The sequence below is a fragment of the Anabrus simplex genome, chromosome 7 (genome assembly GCF_040414725.1).
Source record: "Anabrus simplex isolate iqAnaSimp1 chromosome 7, ASM4041472v1, whole genome shotgun sequence".
Taxonomy (NCBI): Eukaryota; Metazoa; Arthropoda; class Insecta; order Orthoptera; family Tettigoniidae; genus Anabrus; species Anabrus simplex.
The window spans coordinates 33548370-33557009 of NC_090271.1; the positions used below are offsets into that span (position 1 = coordinate 33548370).

The 8640-nt window shown below is 41.8% G+C and overlaps 1 non-coding gene across 1 annotated transcript; it reads left to right on the plus strand.

The window, feature by feature from the left end:
- The first annotated feature begins 8325 nt into the window (after positions 1 to 8325).
- Positions 8326 to 8402, plus strand: TRNAL-CAA (transfer RNA leucine (anticodon CAA)). The gene has a single exon. It is a non-coding gene; the product is annotated as a tRNA-Leu (tRNA).
- The last annotated feature ends 238 nt before the right edge of the window (positions 8403 to 8640 follow it).

The window sequence follows — 8640 nt, forward strand, 5'->3', positions numbered from 1 at the left end:
TGCCGCTCTTATGAAGAAAGCTAGCTTAGAGGCTATGGTGTCGTGCTAGTTCGATTCATTAAATTTAGGTCTTAAATGCAAAATGTTAAATATCTCGAAAACGGTGCATCGTAGAGCAAAACGGACAAAATGTTTCTGCCTAATATCTAGGTTCGCAGTATGACAAACATGATAGCATAAGAAAAACATAGTCTAATGATGGGATCAACGGTTCGGTTCCTACTTAGCCCCTTTGGCATTTGCTCTGTTTTAGCTTGTATTGAAGCGAGTCTTCGTAACATGATCAGGTCTAGCTATGGTAGAGAGTATAACGTACTTTTTCTTATGCTATCATGTTCTTCATACTGCGAACCTAGATATTAGGCAGAAGCATTTTGTCCGTTTTGCTCTACGATGCACCGTTTTCGAGATATTTAACATTTTGCATTTAAGACCTAAATTTAATGAATCGAACTAGCGCGACACCATAGCCTCTAAGTTAGCTTTCTTCATAAGAGCGGCAGCCATCTTGCGCAAGCACCCTTAAAGCGTCTCATAAGGAGTTGTGTATAGCCGCCATTTTGCGTCCGCCATCTTGCGCAAGCATTCTTAGGGAGTCTCAAGCATTCTTGTTTAAGGACCCTTAAGCCGTCCCATAAGAGCAGCCGCTATCTTGAGCAAGCATCCCTAGGGCATCTCATAAGGAGCCATGTATAACTGTCATCTTGCGCAAGCATCCCAAGGGAGTCTCATAAGAACCTATGTATAGCAGCCATCTTGCGTAAGCACCCTTAAGGAGTCATGTATAGCCACCATCTTGTGCAATTAGCGTCGAGAGATGGCTACTGTAGAATTTTTCTTTTTAAATTATTCGCCATTATATTTCAAAGGTATGTACCTAAAGAGCGCAGCATTGAGGTTTGTGATGTAAGATGGCGGTTGACAGCTGTCAAAAAGCACGTGAGCTTGTTTCCAGACAAGAGCACGTAATTTTTCAATTTGCCGCCACCACATTTCAAAGGTATCTAGCTAAAGATGGCAGCACGGTGCTCTCTTGATTAAATATGGCGGATGATAGCTAACAGAAGTTTTCAAATTGTCCGCTACTACATGTCATAAAGAGGGCAGCACGGTGTTCTATGGATTAAAGATGGCGGATGACAGCTGACGAAATTGCCCGCATGATAGCAGCACGGTGCTCTGTTGATTACAGATGGCGGATGACAGCTGTCAAAATAGCACATGGCATTGTTTCCAAGCAAGAGTACGTGGAATTTGCCGCCACCCCATTTCAAAGGTATCTAGCTAAAGAGGGCAGCACTGTGCTCTGTTGATTAAAGATGGCGGATGACGGCTATCAAAAAAGCGCGTGAGTTTGTTTCCAAACAAGAGCATGTAGAATTTTTCAAATTATCCGCCACCACATTTCAAAGGTAAGTAGCTAAAGAGGGCAGCACGGTGCTCTGTTGATTAAAGATTGCGGATGTCAGCTGTCAAAAAAGCACGTAGCTTTGTTTACCGATTCAAATCTCGCGCTTGTGAGGTTAAGTTGGTAGCACTAAGGTTTAGGCCCGTTAAGAAGGCAACACTGACGTTAGCGATGCGTTGTTGTCTGTCAAAAAGCACGTGGATTTGTTTACAAATTCAAATCTCGCGCTAGTTAGGTTAAGTTGGTACCAGTAAGGTTTAGGTCCGTTAAGATGGTAGCACTGAGGTTAGCGATACGTTGTTGTCGATGATAGCTGTCAAAAAAGCACGTGGCTTTGTTTACCAATTCAAATTTCCCGCGGGAGGAGGAGCAGGCCCCTGGAAAGGCCTCCCGGGTGGCGGTGGTGGAGGAGACCCCTGGGAGGGCCCCCCGGGTGGCTGTTTTGGAGGCCTCTGCGGTGGGCCTGTGGCGGTGGTGGCGTTAGAACCATCCAATTATACTACTGAAATTGATGAACCGGTAACAACAATTATAAATCGAGAGTTTCAGTGGGCGAGTGCCTTGTATGTGGCGAAAGCTGAACACAACACACGGAAGACGTGCTTGTTAAAACGCCAGACATTGACCTTGAACGGAGTTCGGCAGTTCCTCAATCCTACCCTGCAAGTGGTTTGGGTTCTTTACGTGTGTTCGAGCAATTTATATTTTGTTTCTAATTCACTACGAGTTAAAACAGAAGACACTTTCCGTTTTTTAAGGGCCGATGACCTACAAACAGCAATCATCATTATCATATCATCGTCATCATCATCGCGTATAAAAATTCAATAAAATGCTTGGTTCATTTTCATCAGTACTGAAATAGGAACTATACGTTAACATTTAACTTAAGAAGGTTGCCTAGAGTTTTTTGTTAATTTACAAAAGAAAGTTTAAAATTTCTTTTAGTGTAAGGCAATCTGTATGTTTTTGTTTTCTAAACTGTTGTACTGTAATGTTTAACATTGGTACATTTTTTGTACACGGGCGTTTTCGTGTACGTTCGTAAATCCGTGCTTTTCTATTCGAGATAGTCTTGTTACCGTCCACCTGGAATTACGAAGCCCCTACTCTATGTTAGTTCATTCATTTTTACAACAGGGTGCTACTATTGCGACTGTAGTTCGTACGACCACGCCACTCTTACGTCTGTGTCACTAATGTGCGCCTTGTTCGGCTCTGTCCTGCTTGACTATCTGGCTCTCATTACCTTCTTCTTCATCTTCTTCTACTGCAGCCTTATGTCTTAACAGGTACACTGTATTCTACCGACATCATTTTAACACGCAGTACCGTAATCTGCTGCGATTTGTTATTAGCACCATCATAGTAAAATGTAGGACGTAGTTGTGGCGGAATCTTCTTAGATACGTTCGACATCTGGGAAATGTGTATAATTTGGTAACTCATCTTGTACTCATGAAAGCGACCGTCGGCCTGGTGTTCAGGTTAATAGCTACATGTCTCTAACGTGTAACCTTGTTTATGATTCTCAGATTTGTTGATGTGTATGTTTGATGTTTATACTCAATACGAGGTTACAGCTGACTCATCCCCATGAGCTTGACCTGGTTCTCGTCTTACGCATAGTAATCTGTAGTTAAATACTGCGACCGATGCTGCCTCACGTACGTATGTTTCATCTTGTTTCCTCTTAAACCACGCATATTTTACTATTTTCTTCCCCGTATTTCAGCTTTTAATGACCTGATAATAATAATAATAATAATAATAATAATAATAATAATAATAATAATAATAATAATAATAATAATAATAATAATAATAATAATGTTCAGTGCTTTACGTCCCACTAACTACTTCTACGATTTTCTGAGACGCTGTGGTGCCAGAATTTAGTCCCGCAGGAGTTCTTTTTATGTACCAGTAAATCTACCGACACGAGGCTGACGTACAGTATTTGAGCACCTTCAAATACCACCGGACTGGGCCTGGTTCGAACCTGCGAAGTTGGAGTCAAAAGGCCTGCACCTCAACCGTCTGAGCCACTCATCACGGAAGGAGGCACGAAATGTAGGTACGTTTAATTTACTTAGTTGTATAACATGTCCATTATTCCTTTGAAACTAAACGTTCGATTTGTTTCGATAATTCAATTCCGATGCTACTCATTTGGACATTCTATCCCATGAATGCTTTCGTTGGCGTAGGGAACTGCCTTCTTTCTTCTACCTTTACGCAATGCGCAGCGGGGATCGTACCGTATTTCACGTCCCGGCGCGCCTATCCCATCCAATAATTATATCACACGCTCATACAGGTTTTCATGTCATTTCCATACTCAGGAGACCACGGGGCTGATAGCCACAGATATCCATATCCCCAAAAGGACGTAACAGCAAATGAACCCGTATTAGGGCTGAGAATTCGACACATCTCCAGGGTCCGAAACCGATGACCAGGGCTATCTGAAGTCCGTAAGCCTGAAACTAAATACTAACAACAACAAAACCAGTCTGGCGAGAATGTAACGTAACACGGCATACACTACTGTAGTAGCTGCCTTCAGCTGTTATCGTAGTTTAGTTGCTCTTAAACATAAAACCAGTTTGACAAGTATGGTACGTAACACCTCATGCATTGCATAGGTAGCGTTCAGCTGTTACAGTAGTACATTTGCTCGTAAACAGAAACAGAAACCAGTTTGGCACGGATGGCGCGTGCCTTGCCTGTTATCAAAGGGGAGCTATTCATTCACAAGAACAAGCCATACTACCTATTCTAAAAACATCGTACCTCTTTGCTCTCGAAAATAACTTCCGAGGATTACTAAAAGTTTGATATATAGTGGTTCGTCACATCGTTCTCTATTGCTAGAAGAAATATCTGCAGGTATACCCCTAACAACCTGTATATTCTTCCAGTTACAAAGAGATTTTTGAGTACTTACTAAACTTATGACCTGCGCTACCCATATTTTAACTGGATTAAAATATAATAAGCTTATTTTATTGCATTAGTGCAGCAGTTAACCTTCAGTACCGATGTGTTGTTGTAGGTGTGGCCTGTGGGTTTTGATTTAATTCAGAAAAATTCATATGCATATATGTGTGGCTGGTTGTGTTCTAAGTTACCCCATTTGGAGTGCCGTAATGCGTTGTCAAGCACTGAAGAAAATATGGGTAACTTTAGAAATGTACATATTTTGTTGAAACAATATGATTATGCAAATTTGCTTTACCGTAATGTAATGGCTAGTATTGCTTATAGGGAAATTTTGAATTATTTGAGGCTAAATTTATAGATTTTCTTTCTGTTAGTAGGCTTCAATTTAAGAGGAAAATTGTCCAGTTCTTAAATGTTAATTCAATTAATAGTGTGTGTAAGGAATGTGCCGATATTTTTATTGACAAGTGTCTTAATTTGATAATACAATTCTTTTAAATGAGAAAAACGACAGATCTAGCCGTGAAAGTCCAGACAGGAATGCTAAAGCTAAAAAAGTAATGCATAAAGTAAATATCAAGCCCTTTCACAACAATCCATTTCACATCTTGATTATATGTCTAATTTCAGTCTTTAAATAATAAACTGTTCAATAATTCTTCATTCATTTATCCAGAATTGCTTTGGCAACTTTGGAGTTAATATCTTAGTAACTCTTTAGACGTAATTTATTTATCCATTTCCGTATATGCATTTCCATTGATATTTGAATTAGTGCAAATTTCCAGGTCACGCCACTAGGAGCGCCACCTGCGAATCGTCTCCCATTTTAACAAGGCTTAATCCGGAAGTGTCGCGTATTAACTCTACTGTATTTGCTCGTATATAAAGCATTTCTTACCGGACTATCATGATACAGAGTAAGTCGCTGTCACCTAGCGACAATCTGTCCAGCAAGGTCGATCAAAATCTCGGTGCAGCTTTGTAATGAAATGAATTACATAACATAAATATATTTCCGTTGACTTTTCAAGAAATGCAAGATTTTTCCTGTGCTAATGATACGACTTTGAAAATGTTGGTACAAACCGCAGTTTTTAACTCCATCTGGTTTAAGAGCTTGAGTTTCGTGAAACATACACGTTAGCTTTATATATATATTATGTAGTTAATTATTTACAATATCCCCGGATGACCATTCGCGCCTGCCGATGCGGTTGCGGAGCACATGCGGATGTCTGTCTGTTTGGTCATCAGCCCAGTGGCTGGTAGGATCCTCAAATAGTACCACCAAAGGTTATGCGGTTATAAGGAAACCGCAAAAACCAATGGTAGCACCAAAATTAGGTGTACTAGGCAAGACGAGGCGTGAGGTAGTTTGCCATTGCTTTCCTCACTGGGTCAGAAAGTGCTATTGCAGCACGACTGACCCTATGAGCACCACCTTTCCTAACACTCAGATGTACTAGTCGTGCTCTGAATGCCATTACTCAGTACCACCCATACCCCAGCAGCTTCCATATTGTCACAGCCATGGATGAGACTGGGAATTCGGTGAAAGCTACACTTTACTCTGGCCTGTACCAAGAGATGGATACGAAAGTACTGTATCCATCAAAAAATGACAGCAGGCAACAGATGCGGATAATATTTCTTATATCTGCCTATAACCACATAGCCTTTGGTGATGCTATTTGAGGATCCAACCAGCCTCTGGGCTGATGACCTAACAGACAGTTCCATATAAGAAATGTGTTTAGAGAGTACTCGTATCAGCCGTTTACTGATTTTTTAACCACACCGACAAAACTGGTATTGGGAATAGAAGAATGGAATCATACGTCAGCAGCTGACCCAGGTCGCAAGTGGGGGTGTAGGCCAATGGTGATAATGGTGTGCGTCTCTCCGCATGCTGCTTATCAACCAAGGGTCGGCAGTTACAAGACAACAAAGCGACAGAGAACGATCATTATAGATCTCAAAGCTCGCTTCTTTAGTCTTCTTCGGCCGTCATCATTGTGGTGCTAGAAGCTGGAAGCACCTTCGGAACACAAGAACAGCACTCAATTTGAATGCGTCACTAGAACAAAGAAAAAAACTTCTTCAGCGCAGGAGGAACTTGAAGTTAAATTAATAATTAATGAATACTGGAGGCCAATGACTTTTCGCTTGTTTTCTGCATAGGCAGAGAAGTAATAAAATTAGGGAAAGTAGTCGTAACTGAAGGAAGAAACGATAAAACCCTGACATAGCCATTTTATCCGAATGTGTTCAACTTCCCCAAATGTTAAAATACAGTAGTCAACATTTTGTTCTACATCTGTTTTACTAATGAGAGAAATTACCTCATTTCTGGGTGTTGAATACGAGGATTGGGTCACAGACCCTAAGGCATGGCAGTTATGCTGCTAACATACAACGGTCAGATGTCCTGGAAAGCATGGCACTCATAGTACATGTACACAGCACGAGATGGCGGTGTATTGGGCAGGTACCACACACAGTAGTAGTGAGTGAGGCTCTGTGCAAAGTGGATGTGACGAGGTGAGAAGTACTGGAACACCCGCCATGCTTCCCGGACTTGTCTTCATGCGATTTTGACCTCTTCCCCAAAGTGAAAGAACTATTCTGTGGGAGACGGTTTGCGATACGAGAGGACATTGACAACGCTGTGAAACATGAGATTGCAAAGTTCACACGTGGCGAGGTGGCTGGTATCCGAGGTCTCCCACATTGTTCGCAACGTGTTGTGGACAATTTAGGGAACTACTCTGAGCGTTTACTGTAAATGTTACTGTACTCTCTGAGGATAAACATTGCGTGGCTGACCTATTCATCGCTTTATATCCTACATCTGGTAAACCTACTCGACATTATTCACACATCCCAAATCACCTTACACTCCCCACTCCAATTTGCATATTCCATTTGAGTGGGAGATCCAGCATTTGTGCGAGAAAAAATCCCCGTGACGTATGCCCCAACTCTCATATATCACATCATATTTAGTAGATACTCGGTAATTAAACACATAGGTACAACTAGAGACATTCCACGAGGTACGTAAATTTATACGAGGAAAAGTCAATAAGTATCTGCAATTTTGCTCTAATTGTCTTTAGGTTGGTTCTATGGCGTTGTGTGCTCACCAGCCGCTAGATGGAACCATTGTCCACGTCTGTGGTAGGTTTCAGCGTTATCAGATCAGTATAGCTCGCTCTGTTGCGATATAAAAATGGCCGCGATACTCTCTGATTGCACCAAGGAAGAATAGCGTTCCGTAACCCGTTGTTTGTAGTCTGAGGGTGTGCCAAGAGAGGAAATTCATAGAACAGTCACTCCTCTGTTATTCACGATCATATCACGCACTTGCTCAATACTGGCATCAGTTACGGCTGCAAATGGCTGCCCGGATGTTTCCTCGTCCTTCACGCTCGTGTGACACCTTTTGAACTATTCAATCCACTGGTAAACACTTCACTGTGGCAAAACACTGTCCCCGTATTGTGCTGAAAGTCTTCTATAAATTTCCGCTCCTGGTTCACCTTCAGACAAAAAAAAGGGGGGGATTATGGAACGCTGTACTTCCTTGGTGCAAACAGAGAGTGGCGCGGCCATCTTTACGTCGCAACAGTGCAAGCTGTACTGATCTGATAACGCTGATACCGCAGGTGCAGCCAACGGTGTCCTCTAGCAGCTGGTGCGCACACAGTACCACAGAGCCAACGTAAAGGCAATTGGAGAAAAATTTCAGATACTTATTGACTTGCTGAAATACTTAATACGTAATCGAAACAGACTTGCAACGTATTAGGTCGTGTTACGTACATGTAGTACGTGTTGAAGAGATGGTAAGTACAATATTCATTGACATGCCCCACAACGGGCGACTTAAACGCACTCTACAGTGTGCTAGTAGCAGTGCCAGACCTGTAGCTCAGATCCTTTCAAACAGAACAAAGATGGCCTAGGCCACCATAGCTCAATTGGTAGAGCAACCGACGCAAAATCGGGTGGTTGTGGGTTCGGATCCCACTGGTGTCCGGCTGGCCATTTTTGTTCTGTACTTAACATCTCTTCAACACGTACTACATGTACGTAACACGACCTAATACGTTGAAAGTCTGTTTCGATTACAATGCGGTCGTGAAAATTCAATACTTAATACGTAAATTTATATTTATGTAAGAAATGTTCGATATAAGTAAAATTTACGAACGATAGATAGCAGTGCCGTAAGCTGGAATCAAGACGTGGGGTACAACTAGACTTATATTACCCCTTTT